Source organism: Miniopterus schreibersii, assembly GCF_964146895.1.
Source record: "Miniopterus schreibersii genome assembly, chromosome: 3".
NCBI classification, from domain to species: domain Eukaryota; kingdom Metazoa; phylum Chordata; class Mammalia; order Chiroptera; family Miniopteridae; genus Miniopterus; species Miniopterus schreibersii.
In genome coordinates, this window is record NC_138103.1 from 55352001 (window position 1) to 55379840 (window position 27840).

A 27840-nucleotide genomic window follows, 5' to 3' on the forward strand; every position below is an offset into this window, starting at 1 on the left:
AAGGCTGACTCAAGGATAGCACGGCCTATCATTCACCTCGCCTGGGCGATGATTTCCTAAGCAGTCCTTTTTTTTCATTCTATGAAGCCATCTCACGTACAGTTTCAGACTACGTGTGGATGCAGGACTCCTACTCAAACACTCGGAATATTTCCCATTATTAAGAGCACAAAGTCTGAACTTTACAGGGATTGTCTGTAAGGAATCTAGATCTGGACCTTCCAAATATTTCTCTCCACTCAACTTCATGTTATAATTTGCCCCACTCACACCTAAATTCTTACTGTTTACAGGATACTTTCTATATTCTTATGCTGTATCTTTGTCTGGGATTTCTTTCTCCCCATCCCTGCATTCCCAAATTCTCTATAAAACACAAGATCAATTAAAAATTTAAATTCTGTCTGATTTTTTTTTCTCTTTTTCTCTAGCTGGAAATAACTTTTCCCTTTGTTCCCTCTCATTTAACACTTCATGTGTTCCTCACAGCCCTCATTTTCTATCTTGTATTTAATACATTTTTATTGTATGTCTATGATGTGTAAGGGACTATTTTCGAAGTCATTGTAAAAAGTATAAAAGAGAAAAAACATCCTAGAAAGAACTTTGAGAGGAAACCTAATATTAGGGTAAGGAGAAAAGGAAAATGCAGTAATAGAATCAGAGAAGTAGGAAAAGAGTTGGGAACTATAGGGGTCCAGGAAACCTGGTAAAGAGAAAATGCCAAATAGGATTCTTGTAAATAGAGATGGAGAATTTGCAATCAAATTCTTTGAGTATTTTGTTTGACACCAGCAAACTAGAGGGAGACAATGATATTTAGATTGGGGTAAGTCACAACAGATCACAGTAAAAGATAGAGCATATGATATAAATGTTCTCACAAAAAAAAATCACGTGTTTAATTTATCTTCCAGAACATCTGTAGGTTTGGTCAGAACTACCAATCCCCAATCAAATTTTAGAGGTTTACACTTAGAATGTCTTGAAAAATCACAAATGTAGGCTGTAAATTCTGAGAATGGAAGAATCCTTGAAAGAATGCGTATGCCAAATACCTCAAAATCAAGTCCAGGAATGGTTATAGTAGTTGGCAACTTCTGGAATTAGGGGATCTCAATTATTCACATGATAACAAAATCCAGAAGTTAATCCAAGTGTTTACAAGGAGAAAGACATGTGGACCGCATACCTAACACAGACAAACACTTGTGACTAAAGCATAAGCTTTATTTGATAAGCGCTGTGACAGAAAGTGCACTGGGAAGGAAACTGGGCAGTAGGCTCTGCCAGCTCTCTCATCATTCAGGGAGAACAGTGAGAATCAACACTGCAGCAATATTAATCTGCTCTTGCCTTTGATTTCTCTCTAGATATAACTGAAAAATAACAAGGCAAAGTTGTATCTGGAAATCTGTTACACATAAAGAACCAGAGTTTTCTGGAGACTGGGAAACTGGGCTAAGCTGCAATTTTGGAATTTGTGTTTTATGTATTTTGTAGATATTACATTGATAATCTACTCTGAAGAGATTTTTCCCTTGCAAAGTTAGGAGATCTCTAGATTGACTTGCATTTTATTAATGTATTTGCTAATATTATTTTATGCTTTCTCCTCTTCATTTATCAAGGCTACTTCATATGTAAAATAATGTATTTAATATGTATCTTTGACCAAACTTGAAGTGGAATTACTATAAGAATGTATAAACTCTACATAATAATGTATTTTTTAAATCCATAAAAATATATCTCCATGTGAGTTCAAAGGCAGGAAGAGTGTTATCTAAGGTGATGGGGGAAATCAGATACTATTGTGTTTTTGGTTATATATATATATATGCTCTGTTTCCAACTAAGGTCACCTTCTGAGGTTCTGGGTGGACATGAATTTTAGGGAGATACTGTTCAACTCATAACAGCTCATAAATGAGTTCATAATTTCAGAAAACATTAAAATCTAAAAATTACAGAGATGAGCTTTCTAAGTAGTAAAGATTATATTCTGATTTATTTAGTTCACATCCTCACTTATTTTTTTATTTGGTTTAATTTCTCTGTCCCTAGTTTGTCCTGTTTCAGAAGGTTGCAACTTACCCACAAGAAAGGAGGAGCTCTCCCCTGCGGTTGAGCTTTATGGGAATGCAAGGTGACAGGTAAGCTAATGCACTCTTTCTATATATTTGACCCACAAAAGTAGCCAGACACTTAAAAATAAAATCTGTGTTTCCTAGCTGTGTGGTTATATTAATATCAGACAAAGTAGACCTCAAGATAAGGAGGATTGCCAGAAACTAAGTGGGCATTTCATAATGATAAAAGGGTCAATTCATCAGGAAGACATATCTTAAATGTGTATTTACCTAATAAAGGAGGCTCAAAATCCATGAAACAGAGGAGATAAAGTCAAGTCCACAATGGTAATTGGGTATTTTTAAATACTCCATGCTTAATAATTGATAGAATAGGTGGACAAAAATATCAGTGAGGATATAGAAAATTTGAACAGCACGATCAACACTATTGGCCTAAATTTTAGAACACTCTACCAAAAACTGCAGAATACACATTCTTTTCAAGTATATATACAGGAAGTTCACAAAGGTGGACAATAGGATAGACAAAAAGTCTCAACAAAAAACAACAGAAGGGTATCTTATAGAGCAAGCCCTTTAACCACAAAAGAATTATATGAGAAATCAATGATATATAAAAAAGTCTCCAAATATTTCCGATTGCATCTCTTAAAAGAATGTCAGTAAAACAACTTATTCAACTTTTTCAACTCTATGAATCCCAGGTAGGGAAAGAAAAATTTCTACTGACTTGGTCAAGAAAATTAATACTGAAAACCAAATAAGCCTTTTGAAATTTATGGCTAATCAGGCTCTTTAAAGTTATATATTGCCGTTAGACACTGGCTGGCTGCATCAATAAAGGTGTATTCAGCAATATCAATAATTCTTTCTGATATCCTAAAATTCTTTACATAGATACCCTGTATTACGTTTCATGGTTCTATCTTTTAAAAACTTCTACAATTTCAAAGCCTTCCTGGAACAGGAGAGGGACTTGCCAAGCCTTGAAAATGTAAAACAAACACTTTTTCTACGTATGTTAATGACATTGTTTATTGACTCAGCTCCAATGTAATTGGGGTCATTAGCAAAGCAGAAGTAGCTCATATACTCTCAATACCTTACCTTTGAAATAGTGGGTACCTTCTGTGTTACTGGATGTCAAACCACCTATCACCTACAAGCTATTAGAGCTGTGCAAGTAGAATATATCTTGTGTTGAAAATTTTTTGGGGGGGGGAAATCCTCTGCTGTAGACATAGTTTCAAAAATCAGACAAAATATATTTCATGAAAAATCTATTTTGAGATCGACACTCATTTGAAAAGCTAAATGTAGCATTTGGATAAAAAAAGGAAGGGATGAAACATCAAACTGAAAATATCTTCCTATATTGTGAAATTTTCTCAAATGTAAATGAGACCACCTTTAAGTCTGTCACAAGCAAAGAAATCCAACTGGGTCTTGATGACTGAAGGGATGTTAAAGAATCTCTCATCAGCAGACCATAAAGAATAAAGCGAGAGCTATCAGTAATGTGCAGATGTTATCAGGATGTGACTTCAGCACAACCCCACATCCCAATGGAGAGACAAAACTGCAGATGTTTAATATATTACAGGAACTAACTGCAAATTCTGTTTTGCTTCTCCTACTTTATAATGTTTAATTTTTTTAAAAGACACAAATTGCACGTTTGAAGAACTTCCTCCAACTTTAATCACTTTGGAAGTCTAAGTGCTTACTACTAGGATGCAGGAGTTGTGGGTAAAGTGGCAGATCACATACTACCTGGGGGTGGGGCAGTGTGAAAAATGCAGGGAGGGATATGTTTAAGCATTTACGTAAGCTGGTGGAAAGAGAGTTCTCATTGTTGTGTGATAATGGAACCCTAGGTGTGAGATAGAGACCTGCACAATGATTTGACAACAAATCTTTAAATCTGTTCCAGTCCTGGCAACCCAAAAGAAACTCAGATTTGTTAAACAAAGTAGAAAACTTTAGGAGATGAGAAACAAGTAGTTCTGCCCAGATGATTTTTTTCCTTTTTTTAAGTTAAAAATGATAGAGTAATGATTTAATAGGTTATATAGTTTCAAAAGGAATTACTTGCCTTGGTGAGAATTCTTTCTTTCAGGAATTACTGTGTTTTGATTTTTGTGTTATTGAAACCAGCTGATTGTAAAGTCATAAACCTATATTTCTTTCATGTTGAGTAGTTTAAATGTAGTCATTTTCCAAGACATTTTTGTTTTTCAAATAAAAGCAGCCTGTCTACTCTGTTCGGTTGCTGTTTTGATTTCATCCGTAAGTGGGTGTCAGGAGCTGGGGTGGAGAAGGTCAGTTGGCCGGTGCCCTCTTCTGCTCGGCCCAGGTCTTTACTGCCCTGCTCCTCTGCTCTTTACCCACAGTTTTTCTTCTCTTTCTCAGGGACTCAGCAGGACCTTACCCTTCAGGGCCTTTGCATCAAAGAAGACCATGCTGTTGAATCACATGCACTGAAGATTACAAAACAAATCATAGGAAAAGGAGTTAAACGGTAATTATTTGAAAAAACAAGATCTCTTCTTTGAAATTAAAAACATAAACCACACTAATTATCGAATGGGCTGTACTTCAGAAAAATATAATTTACATTCAAAATAGTAAATATTAAGAAGCATATCAAAGAATTAGATTCATCTTTAGTGAAAATGATTACATCTGGTGTTTATAAAGACGAAAAATAAGAGTCATGTCACCTGGAATTAGGACTGGCTTAGTATATGTCCTTAAAATAATTTCTTTGAGATTCAGGAAGGAATAAAGCTAAAACATGGGGTTTAAAATATTGCACTTGATTCCAAAGGGAAGGCACAAGAAGGAAAGCGAAGCAAGAAGGATAGCCCAGCTTTATCCTAGAAGCCTAGAGCAAGCAAAGTGGTTCTAATCTGATGATTAGAAACAAACCAAACCCAAGGCAAAGCAATTCCTGGTTTTAAACCGAAGACAAAGCAACCCCTGGGTTTAAAGCACATTTACCTATTTATGTCCACATGGACGGGATGTAGTAGAAAGTGAACACAGATCATTCATCTTCAAAGGCTGGCTTGTTGTAGGCCTGTGTTCTCTTCATAGTTCTAATCCTAGTGCCCAGCACAGTGCCTGATACATACCCATGACTGATAATGTTGGTTTAATTGAGTCATTAAACAAGAGCAAATAACCCTATTCTAAATATTGGACAAAGTCAAAGTTCAAATACTTGAAGACTTCAATACTCTTTCTCTAAAGGACCATCTAAATATCTAAGGAAATTTCATGTAATTTTTTATGCCAGGATAGGCAACTACAGAGAGAACGAAAGAAATTCTTTAGTGTAAGGTGGTTCTACCTTTTGCCAAGATGTGACTAACCGAAAAACTAAAAATATTTTGAGGAGATGCTATCTGCCAAAAGGATTACCACAATATGCGTAGGATCAAAGAAAATTCCACATTTTACCCTGGTGATTAGCTGTAATTAAATAAAGTAAGTCTTTTTAAACTTCATTAGCAGCAAGACGTTTGCTACAGCAGAGTGGGCACAAATCATCCATTGTTAATTAAAAGATAATCCACAGGATGGCCATAATCTTCTTCTAAAAATACACCATTTCCCCTTGAAAGATTTTTCTCATCGAGTAAGGATAAATAACAGTTTCTATGAGTTTAAGCCATGAAGGAAAGGATGCTCCTCCCGTTTGCTTGAGTGAGTGCTGACTGTGGCTGATAACATCACTTTGGCATGCTATTATCTAAAATGGTAGAATACCTCACTTCAGCAAAGTCTGACATAAATCTTTGAAAACAAAGACATTGCATATGTATGAGCTGAAATAGATATGACAGTGTTGGCACATTAATATTCCTGTCACTAGGGGGTTTCAAACTTTTAAGTTGAGGATGGGAATGAATTCAGGCTGTAGCTGGTAAAATAGGGTGACATACAGTAGGACAATTAGGCATTGCCTACCATAATAAAATATGTACAGAGAAAGGGTTCCCTGCTCCCTGCCTTTGGTAAAAAATGACTGTAGGATTATCTCCTGGGAATGCCAAGAATAATTAATTTGGCTTAGAGATTTGCATGGTTGTTCTAAGCATACTAATAAGAATGTTCCGCGAGGACCAGTCTCAGTCAATGGAAGAGAGAACTGTTTTTTCTTGTGTAGCCACTGTGGTGGTTCATGGGTAACAGATGTTTCTACTTATTCCACAACAACCCTCATTAAAAGTAACTGTGAGGCCTAATTGAATAGTTCTCCACATAGCTGGATCTTTGCAGGAACTAGTTCTATTATTGTATGTTTTACAATTATTTCTCTTCCTGTTTTTGGTGGCTGATATGAAAAGCTTTAGCATAACCCTTTTACTTAGCTTCTCAGGAAGGAGTAAATGGATGAAAAACAAAAACTTCTTTTTGCTTCACCTTACTCTGTGTGGACTGTCAGGAAGCCTCTACTTAGAAATGCCAACTATTTTTAGAAAAGCTTTATAAATCATGAAATTCTAGAAAATCACCACTTACCAGGAAAGATGACATAACAGTTGCATTGGATTTTATTCTGTATGGGAGTGGGCAAGAGTTCAACACTAGGCCTTAATGAAAAATTGTCACTAAGTTACGGTTATGGTGTTTGAAGCTGATGTTGAAATGTAAGAACATATGTGTTGACCTGGTGAGTGGAAATGAGGGACTGCTCCAAATGCTTTTTTGCCAAAAGTGTTTTAGACATGTTGCTTTAGCCCTGGGAGGCTTGGTCTGAGCCCTGACAGCAGTCACCCAGATGCAGAAAAAGGCTTCAAACCCTCTCCTTTGACAAAGAGAAGTGAAATAATATCTGACAAAGGCATTGCAAGCAAACATGATGGCAAATCAGCCGTTATACAGGCTACAGAGGAGAACACATCTCACTTCCAAATGTCTCTTTTCTTCTTCTTTTGATTTTACTAATAGCATCTCATAGAGGTGCTTAGGTCAGTATTTTTAAAAACAATTTAATATATGACTGTGCTTTGGGTTTGGCTTAACTCCTTTATTACACTAATGCTGTTTGTCATTTCGTGCATGTGTCAGCATTGTTTTTCAATGGCAAAAAAGAGTGGGAATAGACCAAGCACAAAGAAAGACTTGCAGCTTGCTGTGTGTGACTTTGTTTTAGAAGGGAATAGATATTCCATGAAGAAAGGTTATGCTCCACTTGCAAAATATTACTACCTCTTAAATGAAGTAATATGTTGAAAGAAAATGGCCTATGATAAATTAAATAATACTGGTGAAAACAATGGCAGCAAATTTGAGCAGATCCAAGTTGCCTAGCTACTCTCTTTAAATGTATTATTCTTGAATTTTGGAAAATAAGTAAAAGAAAGGCTTTTCAAAAGGAGTTACAAAGTTATTATATATTTCTTTCTTTATTGATTTTAGCGAGGAAGGGAGAGATCTATCTATATATCTATATCTATATCATCTATATCTATATCATCTATCATCTATACCTATATCTATATCTATATCATCTATCATCTATACCTATATCTATATCTATATCTATCTATATCTATATATCATCTAGATCTATATCATCTATCTATCATCTATCTATATATTTATCATCTATATCATCTATATCTATATCATCTATCTACCATCTATATCTATACCCTATATTTATATCTATATCTTATCTATAGCTATATCATCTATATCTATATCTATATCACCTATCTATCTATCTATCTATCTATCTATCTATCTATCTATCTATCATCTATCTATCTATCTATCTATATCTATCTATATCTATATCATCTATCTATATCTATATGCCTATGTCTATGCCTATATCTATATCTATATCTAATCTATATCTATATCTATATCTATATCTAATCTATATCTATATCTATATCTATATCATCATCTATATATCTATATCTATATCATCTATATCTATCTATATCTATATATCTATATCTATCTATATCATCTATATCTATATCATCATCTATATCATCTATATCATCTATATCTATATCATCATCTATAACTATACCTATATATCTATAATCTATATCTATACCTATACCTAGAGAAAGGGAGAGAGGCATTGATGGCTTGTCTCCCACATGCTCCCGGACCGAGGATCGAACTCTCAACCTGGTTATGTGCCTTGACTGGGAATAGAACCTGCCACCTTTTGGTGTATGGGACGATGCTCCAACCAACTGAGCCACATCGACCAGGGCTCAAAATTAAATTTAATGTGAAAATATTTACTTTGTTTTTTATCAAATAATATACCATGAAATAATAACATGAAAAATTTACATGTACAATATGAATTTTGATCCCATCTTATAAATAAATCATAATTCAAGGCATATATGCCCAATGAATTGAAGGCCAAGTTTCAACCTGGATAAATATAAAGGAAAACAATAGCAGCAACAACAATAATAAAGATGGGACACATACTTTGCAAATAACTGCAACATAAACTTTCTCAAAATCTTTGCCTTTTTATTTCATAATCATCAATTCGTTACTGGTCAAAGATATGCTATATATCAAATAAGGAAAATGCTCATGGTATGAGATTATTGATAGGAACTGTAAATGAAAACAAAGCTACTTGGGCCTTTAAAATGTTCTCTTTCATGTTGGTTCATTGCAGAAAAATAATGAATTGCAGCCTCTTCTTCTTCCCCTGACATATTTGGGATAGTTTACATGACTTTGAAATGGCTTAAATATTTTACCACCCACTACAGAATGTTTGGAAGAGGGTGAAAAACAACAACGTGCATTTGTTTAGTTAGTGGTCATTTCTTACCATCTCATTCAGTATTTAAGAATACCAAAAGTATACAGTTTAAGGGGAAGGAAAAAGCAAACTTAGTCAAATGTATTGAAATGCAAGAATATATTTTAAAGGTTATATTAGAAGACACTTGATAATTAGCAATCAGTCCATTCATCACGTGGTCTGTAGTATGAAGACAGTGCAAGATCTCTGTCTCTGAGATCTCTGATAACCACATGCGCTAATCAAGTTACCTATAAAGTGGCTGTAGATAAAGATGCTCCTAAATTATGTCTATAAACACTTTACCATTTTAAAAAGCATTTAAGAAGATGTAGTACTTTCCCAACCACATTAACACAAATAATTTCTTTATACCTTCACAATTTCTCTCTCAGGATAATCTCTTTTGTTCTATCAGATCATATAGGTTAAACTTATTGTGATATTTATGATTTCTTATAGCTACGAGAGTCAGAATTTCAGCATATCACTTATAAAACTATCACATCCCTTTATTTACTGTGTAATGCTCCTGTTGTATTTTAGACCTTCACAAAAACTAGTGTTTTATTAAAGCATTTCAGACATATAATTTATTTGGTTTCAAAGATACAATATGCTGTATCTTGTTTATTTGAATTAAACATGTCTCTCACATTTTAGTACACCACACAAACTTCCTTGCTTGAATTGAACAAAAATGCTCATGAGTTTGATTATATTTGGAGTTGAAACATTTAGTATAATAAGCACTTCATATGAAATGTAGAAAGCAAATGTCTACAAACAAGTGTGAACTTGGTATTACCAATGAAGACTATACCTTAAGTCAGTGGTATTGTTTAATCTTACATGCTGTGGCATTTCATTAGCTAGCAAAACAAATCTTTCATCTTTTGCTACCATTTTATATAAAATAAAAGACCAACTTTTTGTCTTATCCTTGCATTGCTCACTCCTTGAAAAAAACAGATATGTTTTATAAAAGAAGTTGTTATATTAAGATGTATGTCTGCTCTCCTTCGGAAGACAGATTAGAGTGCTTTAGCTGCCATTAAAGTTGTCGCTCTTTGTAACAAAATGTAATGCTGCATATATAAAAATGCAAAGTGTAATGTAGAGTCAAATGTCTCTGCACAAGAGTTGTTCATTTTAGCACCCATTTTGTTGGTATTTATCAACTTACTAATTATAGACAAATTGCTTCCAACATGAAAACTGTGATGATTAGCAGTTTTTTCTGCTAACTCTAGTCTACTGTAGTTCCGGTAAAGAATGTCAATACTCCAGATTCCTTTCTTTTTTCCTGGCTTAGAATATGTAAAAATAAATTCATCAGGCCAGCATCTCTCCACTTTTAGGAAACATGGTTTGGAAGGATGGGGGTGGAAAGAGTAAAAGGGATGGATTAAATATGTCAAATCAAGAAGGTCTGCCTGCTACGTCCCATCAACTGGACAGTCTTGAAGGCTCACTGGAGATTGGTCTATGACAAAACAGAATTAGATAATACCAGTTTAATAGAGTAACTGCTTCTAAGCATTTGCACAGGAAATGTGTCAGTTGCTAAAACCCAGCATAAAATCTCAATATTAAAGGGAGGAAGAAGAGTCTTAAGAATTACCTCACAGGCCATCATTAATACCCTGGAAATGGCTGGCATATGCTGTTTAAACATCTCATATAACTACACAGCAGAGCTACATGATATTGCTTGGTCAAACATGAAACAGTTTGTAACCTTCAGCCCTCCATTACAATCCTTTAAAGTGAGCTCAGATGAAAATGGGAGTAATATGACAATCTAGAAAATGTTTTCATAACATGCAATACAATAAAAGGTTGAATTTTCTATCACCATTACTAATTTCACCCATTTGCTTCTCATTACAATAAGTAAACAAGATTAATGGAAAATCTTACAGTTCACAGAGTACATTACACAGCAGAAATGTCTATAGCAAATACTGACTTAGTGTCTTAACCAACTTATATGCCTCTAAGTGACTATTTCTCCCTGCTATGAAATTTCTACAATTCTAAAGTTACATTGGCAGGTTCCAGTCAACAGCGATGTCTGTGATGGCCTTCTTTCTCCAATACATTGCTTTTAGTCTAATTGCTTATTTGCAGTCTCAGCAAGCAGAGAGAATGTTATCCTCTTTGCCTTGTCTCTGAATACTAACTAGCTGGCCCAGCCGAGGCTCTCTAAAGACAGAAACTGCATGAGAGACACACTGCATTTGACACAGTCAAGAGGTAAAAGAAAGAGCAAAACAAAAGTCTATTCAGGACTGAGTCCTCTGATATTCTTCCCCATCCCCCAGCGCCTTTAAAAATAAAGCATAAGGGGGAAACCCATAAATCCATGCCCAAATGCCTGAGGTTGTCAGAATAAAGGACAATGAATGACAGGTGACTGTCAGTATGATTTTCAGTCTTCAAGTTATCAGTTTTTGGCATTGTTAAACAAAAAAAAGTGTACACATAACAAGGAAATATGTTATAAGTTCTCTATGAATGAATAGACAAGTTCAATATAGGAGAACCAACTAAGTCTTTCCACATGGGCACATAGATTTCCTTTTAGTCCCATGCATTTTTGCTGGAAAATGCTCTCAAGTTATTAACTGTTTTTCTAGTGACAACAGTGCTAAATAACTGGGTTAAACTGCTGAAGGGTTATGAACCTGCTTTTCTCTTACTTCCTTTTAAAAAATGTATTTGAAGAATGGAAAATTTGACTTGATAAATAAAACCCGTTGCACATGTTGCTGAAATATTTTAAAAGAAGTAAAAGCCAACTGATGGGAGTTTTTCTGTTGGATTTTTAAAAGACTCCTCTCAAGTTATTTTCCCCCAAGATCTCTTTACACTTTCATCTTCACAGACTGCCTTAATCCTCTCATCTTTGTTGTTCCAATGCTCGATCTGTTTGTTTTAAAGTCACATCTATTCCACATTTGCTAGAACTAAAACTTGACTTCAGGCACTTGCAGTTGTGAATCCCTACAAAGATACAGGCTTTCCAGGGAAAGGTGGAAAGTGCTGAAGCAGGAGAGGTTTTGATGATTATTTAAATAATGTATATTAAGTTGTCTGTTGCATGAACTACAGGTACAGAGAGATAACACACGTGAAGTGATGGAGCAATTTGTAATTAAAATTAGTTTGGCCTCTTCTCAGATTACTGGCACACTCCAGCCTGTTGGCCATCTGTAGTGGGAGGGCAAAGATTCTATTCTCAGTTTGGCTGGACTGAAGAAGGGACACAACTGCCTGGAGCCTCGAGTTTCTAGGTCTTGCCATGGTGGGCATGAAGACGGTACATTGTGGCCAACCTTCTCACGCCAGGCGTAACTAGGTGATGAACAGCAGAAGGAGCATAGAGACCAGGATCTGTGTCACTCTAGGCACTCACAGGGCATTTTTAAGGCAAAGCTCAACTGCTGTTGCCACCCCAGCAGGTGTTACTATACATTCTAAATCTTTTGAGAGAAATGAAGAAAGAAGGGAGAGAGCACAAGTGAAATAAACAAGAAAAACAGGAGAAAGTTAATTTCCTGATTATACCTTTTTTTGGCCTCTTATAAAGAACAAAAAGTCTTAAAAGGGTGGACACGAAAGAATGCTGTGTATTTCACTATTAAATATGGATAATATTTTTTTTTAAGTTTGGAAGTTGAATGTACCTGACAGGAAACAGTCATGCAGACTCCAGCTTAGTCTTCAAGAAATTGATTTGTAGAATATTTAACAAACTGATATGAAAATCATCCTTGATTGCATATGAAATATATATTTGCACAAATAAGTGAGCAATATTGCTGAATTATGTTTTTATTTTTCATTACAGTGACTATAACTTCAACTATAACATTCGTGTATTTATTTCAGAAGCCCGAACAAAAATGATTACATTCAATATTTGAAATGTTTTCATATAAAGAGAGTCCTTATTTGTATAGTTATGTTTCTGCTACTTTTTCATCATAGAAAAAACTCTTAAAGAAAATAATAAGTTGAAAAATCTTCTTATTATAATAGATATTGACAGGTTTATAGATATTAAGCTTGAAAGTCACAGATAAAATTATTTTAATATTCAGGATTAATCTACTATTGGTTTTGGCTATTAGAAATATATAGGTATAGCCTGGCCGGGCGTGGCTCAGTGGTTGAGCATCGACCTAGGATCCAGGCGATCAGGGTTCGATTCCCGGTCAGGGCACATGCCCGGGTTGCAGGCTGGCCGATCAATGACTCTCTCATCATTGATGTTTCTATCTCTTTCTCCCTCTCCTTTCCTCTCTTGGAAATCAATAAAGATATATTTTAAAAAAGAAGAAAAAAAGAAATATATAGGTATAGAAGTTATATTGGACAAAGATTTAACTTGAGAGGAAATAGGAGGTCAACTTTCAACTTTTAACAAACAAAATTAAATGTATGCACATTTAAAAACCAATTTCTATTTTTTGGGAGAAGGAGGGCTCAAGTGACTGCAAATTAAAGATTACTATTCAGGTGTTGCATGAAAATATTTTCTTAGTACTAATAGAATAATTATTATTTTAAACCAAAAGTTTATTTGTGGATTGTGTGTGAGTGTGTATGTGTGTGTATAATGATAGTGAGAAAGTAGAAACAATTCTGTTTGAATAGTAACTGCTTTATACTAGAGCCTTTTAAAATGAAGATATTAAATTCTTCATTTCATTTATATTTAACAAGATATTCACTATACAGTTGAGAAATTCCAATTATTTCAGAAAAAAAAATGACCTATGGGGTCAGTCATATCTTGACAATTCTTGGTGAGAGTTCAAGAAAAAAACTCAGGGTCTTAAAACGGTAGAAATCTATGTTGATCATCATTATCATGAAATAATAGAAAGATTAATATATTTTATGAATAAGATGATTATTTTCTGAGCTATTTATTTCTAAGAATACTTTTATTTTTTCCCCCCAATGACAAAAAGCAAAGTAGTCAAGAGAAGGGATGAAATTCTCAGCCAACAGTCATTTTTAAATAATAGGTGATAAATGCTTTCCTTCTGAAATCTATTCAGCCAAAATGCAGCAGTAACTGTACTTTAGTCAGTATTGATCCTCTAGGTTATAATGATACAGTGTCGGGGGTGAGGAGTGGGACAAATGATAACTGTGAGCCAGGTAGTCAGGGAGGTGGCTGGTAGAGTGGGGTATATACCCTAGATTGAAGAAAGGGTTTTGAATAGCTCTGGGAGGGGAGAAAGAGCCTTACTCTAAAAGGAACAAAATGAGCAAAGATGCTGCTGTGACGATGAATATAGGTGGAGAATGTCCAAACCTTCACTTTCCCTTTGCATACATAGATACATACCTACATACATATATACATATGATAATCAGATAGAAGATAGATAGATGATAGATATAGATGATATAGATAGATGATAGATAGATAGATGATAGATAGATAGATAGATAGATAGATAGATAGATAGATGATCGATGATGATAGAGGATAGATATAGATGATAAATAGATAGATGATAGATAGATGATATAGATAGATGATAGATAGATAGGTAGATGATAGATAGATAGATGATAAATGATACTGAGTGGAGAACCTCATGTTGGGAAGTAAAATTCTTTGATAGATATTTTAGGAAAATTTATTACTTTCTATTTATATTATTTAAAATTTATAAAGGGGAATTTTTAATCTTAATAATATAACAAAACTAAGAAAGAGAGAGAGGGACTTGAAAACCTGGCAATGTAAACTTTATTTTACTACTTTTCTAACTGTGAATAGAATTTTGATTAGACATTCATGCAGTAACTGTCATGACCCACCCATGTCCTTCCTCCCCCTGGCTCCAGAACTTAAATTCAAAAGGCATTGTAGTAGTGACTTGTGCAGTGCTGTTTCAATATAATTTTGTATAATTTTTCTGAAGAAAAAAGCAAACAAATGTTTTATGAGTCAAAAAGCTTGAAATTGTGTATATACTAATGATTCTACTGCTTGGAATTTATCCAAAATAAATAATCAGATAATCCAGATAATTAAAATGGAATCAACCTAAATGTGAACTGTAGAAGACTGATAAAATAAATTAGGTTATATCCACATGGCTATTATTGCTTAATTCCAACCACGAAAAATCATCACTATTTACAAGTGTTCTAAGTTTAAGGTCAAGTGGAGCATCATTCTTGATTCACACCCTGGGATTGGGCACGGGTATTCTATGTGGGTGGTCTACACTTCGTACTTGACAAAATGCTTAAACACGTGCATCTCCTCACCTATGTTGGGGAAGCTGTCCCACTAAGCTACATATGACTGTTTGCCACCCATGTGCCTTCCTCTTTGGTTACCAAGTAGGAAGTTACTCTTCACACATAACAGAGTTTTAAATACCATAGTATAGCAAAATGTAAAAAGAAGATATAAATTGTGTTTACCATAAGATGGCCCATAGAAATCATCTTCAATTTACGTGTATCCTAAAGAAAAAAAAATTGATTAAAAAACTAGTAAACACCTGGCCGAAAGAAGCAGAGGTTTGAGAACTCAGAGAATTATATAAAGCAACCACAATTATAAAATTAAAATTTCTCCACATATAGGTTATATATTTTTATGAACACTTTTACACTTAACTCAAGTGTTAAAGTGAGAATCAATAGAAGCTAGAAATCCTCACAATTTTTATGGAGTTCTACCTTTGAAGGTTTCAAACTTCTGCTCATTCCAGTTTTAAATGCACTTTTTAAAATCTAGCATTTATTTCCCTTTTTCTACCTGTAAATAATGCATTGTTAACATCGTAAATTTACTTCACAGAATAGCTTTGGAGCAGTAGTCAAAAATATTTTATTTACCCACTCGAAGAGTATCCCTCTCTACTTGAGATGACTGTTCCTGGTGCTCCCAGTGGCAGGCACCTGCCCTTAACAGTGTGTTCCAGTGGTGCTCAACAGTAGAAGAGACTAAGCCAATGATTGTGGCAGGAAGGACACTATGAGGCAATCCCACTCCATCTAAGTTCATCTATTCATTTTGTCCCTTCTCTCTGCCTATTAGTTGTCATCCATCCTATTACATTTATTAAAATACTGCTCTTCCCTAAGTGTCACTATTTGTATCCTCTACTGGTTAGCCAAGGCAGCACCAATTCCCCTCTTTTTAAACACATTGAGGGTTTTGTTCCAATCCCAATATCATATATGTTATCTTGCATTATAAATGTTCATAATTACATGCATTACATATCAGTAACAGTTCCTTCATATAAACAATAGACATCAACTCTGGTTAACAAAATGAAAGAAAACTTAATGGAAGAATATCAAGGTGGGGCTGGAGTCTCACACAATTAACAGGATGCTGGTACACCAGGCTACAGATCATTATCCAAGAAAATTCAAGAAGTGTAGGCTTTATGAAGCAGGGACCACAGTAACTTTCCAAAAGCTGGAACAGAGAGGTCAGAATATAATTATAGTGATAGTTGTTCTCAAGTCATCCCAGACCCTCCCAATGTCTTAGAAGTGAAGATCCAATTGACAGATTTAGGCCATAGATAGTACCTCCTATATACTAATGTTCCAGAAAAAAAAGGTGACTTGACTCCCTTCAACTTTCTAGAAGGGAGGGAACAGGAAATTATATTGAATTTACACACACAAAGAGGGAGATTTCCAAAAAGGAAACTGATCAGTAGGAAGAAGCATGAATGTTGAACAGCCATCTATTTACTAAACTCTAAGTGGATGATTAGTTTCTGAAGCACAGAGAATAGCCCTTACACTGCTTCATCTGTTAAAAGGATGCTTGGGTGATAGATGGTCCTACATGTGCTAACAGAAAAAAGATATTAATATTTTTGAGATGATGTTAATATTTATTGAAATTGTATAACTAGGCATGCAGTCGTTATTCTGATGACCACTTGAATCAAAACCAGGTATGCAGACCCATCTAGAAGGCTGTTATATAAGACCCGTGATCCATGTACACTGACATTGTGCACAAACTGGAAAGTCCACACATGAGCAGAGAATGTATATAATAATGCTTTTAGTGCAGTATCTATAAAAGGTGCTTAGTCAGTTAGTAGTGGTTTATCATCAGAGTTAAGGCATCTCCACTAGTGCAGAGGGGAGTTTACATTTGCCTTTTTAATTTGCCCTTTACTGATCATCCACCTTTGTCCAAAAACTTCACAGAGGAAAGGTGAAGCCCTATGTTTCAATATCTTTCCATTGTTAAGGTAAGAATCTTTGGTGATTCTTAGGTGATCTAAGTGTTTGGCATTCACTCCAGCCAAAGAATTGGCATATGGCACTATTTTCTTTTTTTATTTATTGACTTGAGAGAGAGAAAGGGAGAGAGGGAGACATCGATTTGTTGTCCACTTATTTATTTATGCATTGGTTGATTCTTGTATGTGCCCTGACTGGGGATGGAACCCCAACCTTGGAGTATCAGGATGGCACTCTAACCAACTGAGCTACCAGGCCAGGGCCTGGGACTATTTTCTTTAGGTTGAAATCTTTATGATGAAGAGTTTAAACAGGGTAAATTAAATGTTAGTAACCACTTAAAAAAATTATACAGTGAGTAATCCTTACCAGCTGCTAAATTAAAGAAAAAAAGTAACAAAAGGAGTTAACAGCAACAAAAACCCAGTCTTTCCTAAATCTAGAAAATTTGATGGAAAGTAAATGCATTCACCAGACTCATTTTGTGTAAGGAATATTTTCAGTGTTCTGTGGCTTTACTTAGTTATGTCCTCATTTCAGAGTTAAATCATACAAATAAAGGGGAAATGACAGTGCCAGGAAACTTGTATCCATCCCCCTTTCCTATGGCTATGCCAGCTGCCAAAGTGCTGACCAAAGTTGAAAGGTCAGCAGTCATCTGTGGCAGATGTGCTTTATTATGATAAACACTTGGATGCTGGAAATGGTTCTGTTAGAAGGTAGTTTATAATTTAGGTGAGAAATAGACATGTGAGGGAGCTTCGCTGCTGGGAACCTTATTTCATATTTGAGTGCAATTAACCAGCTGATAAACAGCCTTTTGTTTTCCATCTGAATGGCCAATGTCCATTCATTTGGGATACTATCTTGTCAAATGGGCAACAATAACAGTAAAGTTTATGTATCTTGGCTCTGTGCTACTCTAAAACCTGTAGTAACCTCTTGCTTTGGAATCAGGAACCTGAACTGAACATGCAAAATAATTACCTTCCAGAATCCACCTGATGGCAAGGCTTATGGAAGATTATCTTGTTTTGAACTGGAAATAAAGACTAAAACTGTCTTTTTATTTCAATGATTCTTTGTTTTAGTATAATCGGAATATACTTGCAAGCCCTAGTAACCTATATTCCACACGCTCTTGTAGCTTAAACCGAAAGATATACATTATCGCATTTGAAAAGACAATCTAAATTTTAAAAAGCATATGACAATCTCTTATTTTCTGAACTGTAGCCATTTTCTAAGCACTTACTGACAATGCTGAGGACTATTGTCTTCACTTGATATTTTACCACAAACTGTACATTTTGCGTCTTCACTTTATTTTTTTCTCACCCATACATTTTCCAGTGTGCCATATTTACCTTTTTCCCCTAAATAATGCCACTTTTTCCTGTTTTTGCTTACTGTAATATTTTCATAAATGGAGATGACAAATGATGTTTTTCTTACAGGGATGATTGAAAAGAAAAGCTGCCTGTATCCTCCTGAGAAGAATGAACGAAGTGACCTGGGCAGCCTTGTAGCCAAGGAACAGATTTCCTGTGTGGTGTCCACAACTCCGGCAAGGTAATTGTTATTGCCACAGAGCCTCTGGTAAAATCTGTGGAAGAATGGAAATTACATGATTAGTTTTTGAGTGTTGACTCAGATATGACTAGATCAGTTTAAGAAGGGAAATCTATGTAGATTTTTATTTATTCCCCCGATAAATATGTATTGAGCACTACTGTGGGCTATTTACTTAAGGATAGAGCTATGAATAATGTATGGAGTCAGTTCCCAAGGACTTAATAATCTAGTATGTTTGGTTGTACTGGTAGTAGTAGTGTAAATAATGTGATGATTGTCAATCATTTTGGTTTTGTTGGGAAAGAATTGTTGGGAAACAAATATATGACCTGGGACCTATACATAGATCACCTGAAAAATCCACACTAGTTCAGTTTCTTAACCTATTTTATCTATGACCACACATTGGCTTAAATGTGATGTAATAATCATTTATGCCTATCACACTTAACCTCACTCACATTTTAATGACCACCAAAGTTCTCAAATGATCTCAAAGGCAAGACATAGAATGGTGAGATCAAACTTTAACCAAATGCAGGAAACTTTTCTCAGCGCCTACTCTGTCTGGGAAAATGCTTCATGCTCTATTAGAATTACGCTCATTAGCATAAAGGACAATTTTCTTGTGGAACATGGGATATGCATATATATATATCTAAATAACATACAATATATGCATATATACACACAGTGCTCTTGCACATTTATACACATACAGATGTCAATCATTGTGGTATATCATATATCAAAAGTGATACTTCGGTACTTCAGTTCTAAATAATAGATCATTGTGGGGTGGGGTTAGTCATAGAGAAAGATCATTATTAAATTCAACATATAAATGAAGTATCTAACTTGTTTTAGTAAAAAAAGATATGTGTGTTTTCAATGAAAATAGAGAAAGGGAAAAGAAACAATATGAGGAATTGATTTGGTGACTAATTTTAGGAAGTGTAATACCCATGCAGCACTTTCATTCCAGCCAAATAATTGGTTTATGGCACAATTTTCTTTAGGTTGAAATCTTTATGACGAAGAATGACTACTTTTGCTATGAATTTATTTTCCAGTAACAATTGCTTTTACAGTATCAATGATTCTTACCTTCTCTTATTTAGCAGTTATACAGCTTACTGTTAACTGTATTTGATAAGTAGTTATTATGAACCATGAAGCGTTTGTTAACTTTTATGTGACTAACCCTGGTCTGGGTTTTACAGAGCAGAGCAGAAATATAAGACATGATCTTTTCCTGCAAGGCTACTCTAATATTATCGGGTAGCTTACTGTCTGGCAGTAGATTTGAAAATACAATTACTGGTAACATGGGAAGGGACATGTGTTGTTGCTATAGGAAAACAGCTTATTTCTAAGGGGGTTGTAGAAACACGAGGAAAATACAGTACCTGGAAGCAGACCCTTGCTTCTGGCCTGTATCTTAGGAAGCTCTGCGCTTTGGAATGCCTTCTACCAAATTTTTAAAGATCCTCTCTGGGGGCTTGGGCTTATGAGGCCCAGGAGTATCATCCAGGCTGTGCCCCCTGAATGTAGATCACGGTATTCTTTCATGGGATTCCGTGAGACTGAGCTTTCAGAACAGTGTGCTGACATGTTGATTTTGGGTGAATCTCATTCACTTTGGACACAGAATGAATTCAGGGCTCTGGGCGACAGAGAGTTAGTTTACTTCTGACCCATGGGCTTGAGTCTTATGTGGGCCATAGGGTCTGGTCTCACCTCTCTGTGTTCAGATCATGTGTTTCTTCTGATCTACAGCATCAGGTGGTGGCAGGGGCAGCAGCAGACACACTTTACTTTATGTCATGCCCCCAAAACTGCTTCTTCCACAGGCTTTGCACTATTGCATGTCAGGCAGATCTCTGGGCATAGCTGCACCTGTTTCCTCTGAGGGCTTTCCAGACTTTGTTCTTGATACTAATAGACGCTTCTGATGAAAGTTCTCTCTTGCCTATGACTGATGTGGCAGTGTACCCTCCTGATTAGTCTTAAGCCTTGCTGGAAATGGAATGGACATTCCTCATATGAATAGAACAATTCTTCCTCCTAGTTTATGGGGAACCTCACATATTCTCCCTACTGGTAGCAGTATGTGGAAGGCAGAGATGTGGTCAACATCGAAAGGTATTATATTCTAGGAATGCAATGATTTTGGCTAAAAATTTTGTGGGAAGGCATGTTTGGAAAGTATGTTATTCTACAGGGTGGAGCAAAAGTAGGTTTACAATTATGAGTGTACAAAATAGTTTATTCTTATATTCTTATTAATTATTATATTATTTTCCATATGAATAACTGTAAAACTGTTCTTGCCCCACTCTGTATAATATTGTTAACCATTGTCACTCAATAAATTTAATTGAAAAAATAAATAAGAAAAGTGAAGATAGATAAAAAAGATTAATTTCTTATGATAATCAATTTTTTTATTTGCTTGATAAATTTTTTAAAGTCTTTATTTTTTTTCACTTCATTTTTTTACTTTCCTCTTTTGAAAGAAAACATAAGGTGTTTGTGATAATTTTAGTTGGACAAATTTCAGGTCTTAATGGTAAAGTAAATAATTTAAAATAAAACTATGGGTAAAATAAGTGGTTTAGTCTAATGTTTCTTCCATTATAAAGTAAATAATTTTTTAGGCACCCAGCTGCCCCACTGATTATTAATAATTTTTGAAGAACCATTTTATTTATTTTAATGTTTGTGTCATAGGTCACATAGACTAGTAAAATGACCAAAAAAAACCCCAAAAAACTTTCTCTGATCTTACTTGATTTTTGTAGTCATCAAAGGGTGTTTGCTTTCAATAGGATTATTATACTACCAGCTTGCTTGCCTTGGGGAATGTCAAATCCAAATTATTTTATGACAGAGATTTTGCCATTTTTAGAGACAGAGTAAGTGAATTAGAAATGACAAAAATCAAATGAGAAATGAAAAAATAATGTTTGTTATTTACTTGTAAATTTCTTATTTTTCAATTAAACATTGGTTTACCCTTGCTGAATGTTCCCATTTGCAGACTTTATTAAAAAAATAGGATGTTTTTATTTCCTGTTAAACATAATTTAGTTTCTTTTAATGCATGTTTGTGCCCAGTGCTTTCTGAAGAGCTTTGTGTTATCTCTGGTATCTAGTATGTACTTATACAGAGTCACTTTCAGTGTGTGTGGCCTGGTTCCTAACAATCTATCGATTCATTGAATTTCCTGAATTTCAGAAAGACACCAATTGATTCTTTATGCTGCCTGGCAGAGCAATTCTTAATTTTTGTCTGCTTCTTTCTAACATCAGTCTTAAGAAGAAAAGGTTTTCCTTACGTTGCCTTGAAGGGTTTACTGAATCATACATCACCAAGAACATTTTAAAGCTTTATTTTGTCTGTTATTTAAAGTGGAAAATGCTGTTCCTTAAGACACTGGCACTCTGTCATTTGCCTCCAGAATATTTCATGGTTCACTGTCAGGGATGCTGCTTTTTCTAGAAGAACATATGGGCCATTTTGGAGATGTTTTCTGTAACATTCAGATGCTGAACATGTAGCCTTTACCTTTTGTCTCTAACAAATAATTTTTCTGGAATTTTAATACCTTATGGATTCTTTGGACTCACTGAAAAGTATATTGGAGCATGATGATGTAAAAGGAGGCTTGCCAGCTGGAAGTAGAAGGGACTAAATTTAATTGAAGCAGAGTTTAGCATCATTAGAATGTATTCCTGTGATTTTATTTTTCTTCCCTGGAATTTTTCTCTCTCCTCCTCTTCTTTCTTCTTGCAATTTCAAATAGTCGCCATAAAAAATTTAAAGTGAGGGAAAACCTCCTCTTGCCCTCTGTGATGTTGATAAATAAGTCATCGGAATGTAGTAGGAGTTAGCACACACCTGAGGATGATTGTGTCATTAAAATTGCATCCAGGCAATCTGGGAATACCTCACCTGAACAGCTCTGTAAACACTCTTCTCACTAAAACACCTGTTTGGTCTGATTGTGCATATTTCAAAGGAATCAAACAAAATGCATTTAAAACAAGCAATTAAAATTAAAGTATGACTACATTCTGAATGGAAGCGCTAATTGCAACTCTAAAAAAGAATAGTTACCCCCTTTTGTACAATATATTGTATTGATGACTAGAACTGGGCAGATTCTAAGGGAAAGAGACTGATTTCTTATCCTACTCTCTATTCGATTATCTCTGTGCTGCTCATTTGGTGAACGACTCATTGATTCACTAAGTTATGAAACTAGCTGGCTCTTAAATGAGAGCTAATCTGAAAATGGTACTATGGTGATAAAGGAAGAATGGGGCAGTAAAAGAAAAAAAATTAATAGCCATGTTCTAAATCTGGAAACCATTAGTGACTCCATAGTCAAGGACCTCAGCATAGAAAGTCTTTGCCCAAGCAAACCTGGGGTCTTTGCAGATCTTGAGGGGTCGAAGAGTTGGGCAGAACAGAGATAGTGAAGGTTGGAGCAAGATAAAAAAAGGAAAATAAAAATAAATGAAAGAACCTGTGTGTCACCATAAGAGGCATGAAATCAGAGATAGATTTTAGAGAATGTGTCCTTTGGGGAAATCCAATGTGAGTATAGTTGTGAGTCTTAACCACTTCAATTAGTTGATTCTCCCTCATGTTGCAAATAAATATATCATCTGTTTGTCATCTTGTTCTTATGCTATGTGTCTCATTTTGCCATTTGGCCATGACAACTAGCATGAGAGGAAGAAGGCACCATCCTCTCTGAACTCAGTTGATGGTTAGTGGCATCCATTGGCTCCCTGAAGATTCCTTTAAAGGAGAGGGAAAAGGAAGCTTGGGAAGAATCCTTACAGGGAAAAGTCTGAAAAGTTAGCAGAATCCCTAATCACCCAGGCCACATGGAATGCTGCAAACGATCACATAGACTCATTCACTCGCATATCAGCGTAGCAGACAGGAGAGACAAAGGAGAAAATGACTAGCTCCCCTCACTTTCTGGAGGCAAAGTCAAGAGAACAAAAGCCAATTTGTTGAGAAAGGTTCAAAGTAGTTGTTTAGTTGTCTGATTGATGATTGGTTAGTATATTTCTTTTTCCCATAGACCACAATGTGATTTTTTTATATTATGACCCACATTATATTAAAATAGCATCTTAGTGTGTTCTCATTAAAGTTGGGTGAGTGAAATACATGTCTTTATGAAATCCCAAATAGATATATCTTAAAAAGAAACTTTGTATGTACTGTAGCCATCTACCTTCCTAACAATTACCTTCCCAGTCTTGATTTCTTTGAGCCATTTGATGATTTCATTTTTATTTACACTGAGACATTGTAACTTTGAGTTAGAATTTACAGTGCAACACATGACAGTGTCTCACTAGAGTGCTTACTAGATATATATAATTATTTATGTATTTTTTATTCTGGAGACACGCTGAATATGTATTATAAGCAACATGTTCCACATTTATCCAAAGGTTCCCAAATCCTGAAATGTATGATATAATAGAACTGAACCAATTTTAAATCCTACTACTCCAGGAAACCCAAGATATTCAGAAAATCAATGCTGTGACATACATACATATCTGCGCCCCCTCTTCCAGAGGCAGAAGGATCCTCAAAATGTGTATTTTGAGAGAGAAAGAATTAGAGGAGTGGAGAGGGCAGACTCTTCTGTATTCAAGTCAGAAAAGCATATCATTATTTAGATTTTTCTCAAAGGGAGTTCAATTTCCAAAAATACAGAGAAATCTTTGATACGATGAAGTCTCATCTAAGACATAATCCTTTGGTATTTCTTATGGTTTTATCTTTCACACTCAAAAGTAGTGCTTTGATGGTGTCAGTGTATTTGCCATATCTCCATCTATCAACAGGCCTCATGCTTGGCTTGTTTATACAAGCCCTGACTTGCAGGAAACATTGGGAGAAAGCCATGACAATTGCAGAGTGAATGTCACCGTGCCTTCTATCATTCCCAGGAGATATGCCCTAAGTCCCCACAGACAGAGGCATCCAATGAGGAAAATAGCATTTACAAAATCTTTTACAAGACATTAAGCCCATACAGTCTTTAAAAAATTCAGTGAATTGTAAGTTTTTATTCTTAAAAGAGTACAAATGATGAATCTTGTTTTTATCTCTAGTAGATACAGACATTTGATCCTTGACAGTCAACTTTTCTTTTTACACACTTTATGGTGATAGTCATCTGCTTTCTCACCTTCACTTCATGCTAGAAAGGTACAACTAATGCTCCTCCGTTCACCTGTAACTTGTGGAAGAAAACTTGAATCCCACCCTGACGCAGGTTTGAGACTTTTTCTTTCTGGGACATGCACAGTCTCTGTGGTACTGGGCCACAGGAGAGCATGACATGTAGTATTGTATCATCATGAAGCTAGTTTTCATATGCATTGTCAAGATATCATGTGCTCTAGGCCATTAGCAAAAATAAACAAAGACCAATCATATAGGTTCTATGTTACTCTACTTAGATGTCACCATCAGAATAATTCTTCTGTCTTCAAAAACATCTTTCCCAGTCTTGTTGTATTGTGTTGTAACATTTTAATAGAGCTCCAGGTACTTTGGTATGAATGCTGACCACAATATAGCCACACTTTATGCTAATACTGTAGCTTACCCCAGAAACCTTCAATCTAAAAGCTATGCAGTAGAACTTGGTTGGATTAAAGTATATGATTCAAGTGTTATATACAAAAGTGCCACTTTTCTCTTTTTATCCACATTTTCCTGTTATTCTGTTATTGTTTATCTACCAAAAAATATATTTTTATTTTGTTTAATTAGTGGTAATTAAAAATCTTAGTTCCATCTTCAGGATCCCATAGGCATATGCTTTTTATATATCCACTCAGACATTTCAACATCCACTAGAATATTTTTCAAATGGCTAAACCAGCTTCCTTTTTGACATGCTTAGAAGAGGCCCTGAGTTTGACTTTTTATGCTTTCAAATGCACTATGAATCATCCTGCCAAACACCTGCCCTTCATGGGAATGATATATTTTATTTACACTCTTAGAAAAAAATCTATGCATGGCCATTATTAATCACTCACACCTTTAAGAATGATCTTACCTTTTAGCTATTCATCAAGATCGGTATCCTTCCTGTTAGAAAGAGACACATCATAACTGATGCACAATCGAACTGTAGATGGGTCCAGGTACATGGCTATTACCAGAATAGATGTCTCTTCATTTTAGGATTATATACAAGTGTGGATGCACGTGCATACACACACACACACACATACACACACACACACACACACACCCTCTGTATGCTGTATCTATTCTGGCAACTCTCTTTAAAATTCTAAAGTGCTAAAACTATGTCAGTTTTCAAATAATACATCACCATGGTATTGAAGAGCAGCATACTATTTCCAAAAGCTGCTCCAACCCTCAGCAAGGCCAGTAAGACATTGGACAACTGGAATTAGCAAAGATTCAAAGACCATAGTCTATGATTTTCATCAAAATCAAGAAAGGGAATAATTGGTAAATAAGTTCTTTCTGACTATGTACCATACTCAAGACTACTTTATAATTGAATCATATCTCCATTTCAAAATTAAGAAAATATTTTTTCTGCCTTTGACAATAACTGTAATGCATACTTTTCATTAGTGAAATATTAAATACATTTACAAAATATGTTTCAAAGCATCTCAGTTTTTGGTGGACATGCTCAAGCATCTCTAAAATGTTGCTTGGACATTACAAAGATGATGCTTAAATCAGCCACAGGAGAAAACAAAACAAGTCCGGGCTTGACATATCTTTGATTTTCCTTTCTTCTTTAGCTACCACAATAAATTTTGCATTGGGATAAGAATGAGAAAAGGTCAAAAGTTTGGATACTTCTAAAAATGTATTAGTTAATATAGCAAAAGGAGGTGGAAAGTGCTGCAGAGTAAGATTCTTATTACAGGACATCTGTCCTCAAATATGCATAACCTTAGAAATATCACCAAACTAAATATATCATGAGAGAGACATTAACTAGACTGGTAGTTCTTTAAAATTACAAGACCAAAAAAACCCAAATACCATTATAGTAAGGCTTTGAATCTTAGAGTTCATAAACTCTGTTTTCAACAGAATGTTTAACTGTCTGGGCATTAAGGAATTACTTAATAGAAAAGAAAATAACTCATGGGGGAAAATGTAGCTGGCAGTAAAGCTGCTTAGGCCCTACTATAGTATAGCAGAAAGGCAAATCATTCTATGCTCACTACAAAACTCTATTCTGAAGGGTTTCTCATTCATTAATTTTCCTCTGCTGGCATGAAAAGCTTCCAAAGAGAAAGGATGGGATAGTGAGAGAGTTGTGAATATCCTTCTCACTGATCTCCTCACTTCGTGGAAGGAAGAGCTGCAAGACACAGGATCTCATCCCAGTTTAGGCTTCTATAGTTAACGCCAAATGCAAAGGAAGGCAGACACATGGAAGAAGTGACTGCTGGTAACAGGGACATATCACCCACCACTAAGTGTCTCAAACACAGAGCAGCAGTCAATCTTTCTCAAGGTGTACATATTTAGTGAATGCTTACAATGTGCCTGGAGTTGTGTGGAATTCCGGTGGGAACATAAAAATGGCAAGTAAAGGTTCCCCTTTTCAAGGAGTTCATAGTCTAGTATATGAGATGCAAGTGAAAATAATATAATGTGACATGAGACATACAGTAGAGAAGAATCCAATTCCACAGAAATACTCTTCAGAAATAAACTTGATGTGGATTTCGCACACATTGTAAAAAAGCTATCCCATATCTTTAAGAAATATTTTCCTGAGAACTCAGTTTTGCCATCTTTTACATTACGCTGCTTTAAAAAGAGGAACCCACTTTTTCTCATACCAAACTAAGAGTCTCATTCATCAGAGCAGCCATGTTCATTATCTCCATGTTTCAGGGAGACAAAGGCAAGACAAAGGGGTGTGTGCCCCTTTAGGATCTGGGTCACTTTAGCTGCTACATCTCAACCATCACCTGCACAAGATGAGCCCAGATTAGTGAGCAAGCAGATGATTAGAGATAAAACCT

At 35.2% G+C, this 27840-nt stretch overlaps 1 long non-coding RNA gene across 1 annotated transcript in view; it reads left to right on the forward strand.

Moving 5' to 3' along the window:
- LOC308554412 overlaps positions 1 to 27840 on the forward strand; it is an 86469-nt gene that overhangs the window by 40713 nt on the left and 17916 nt on the right. Inside the window, exons 3-5 of the long non-coding RNA XR_013998407.1 lie at positions 2068 to 2156; positions 4509 to 4617; positions 18633 to 18747. This is a non-coding gene — a long non-coding RNA (uncharacterized lncRNA). The remainder of the gene's footprint in view (positions 1 to 2067; positions 2157 to 4508; positions 4618 to 18632; positions 18748 to 27840) is intronic.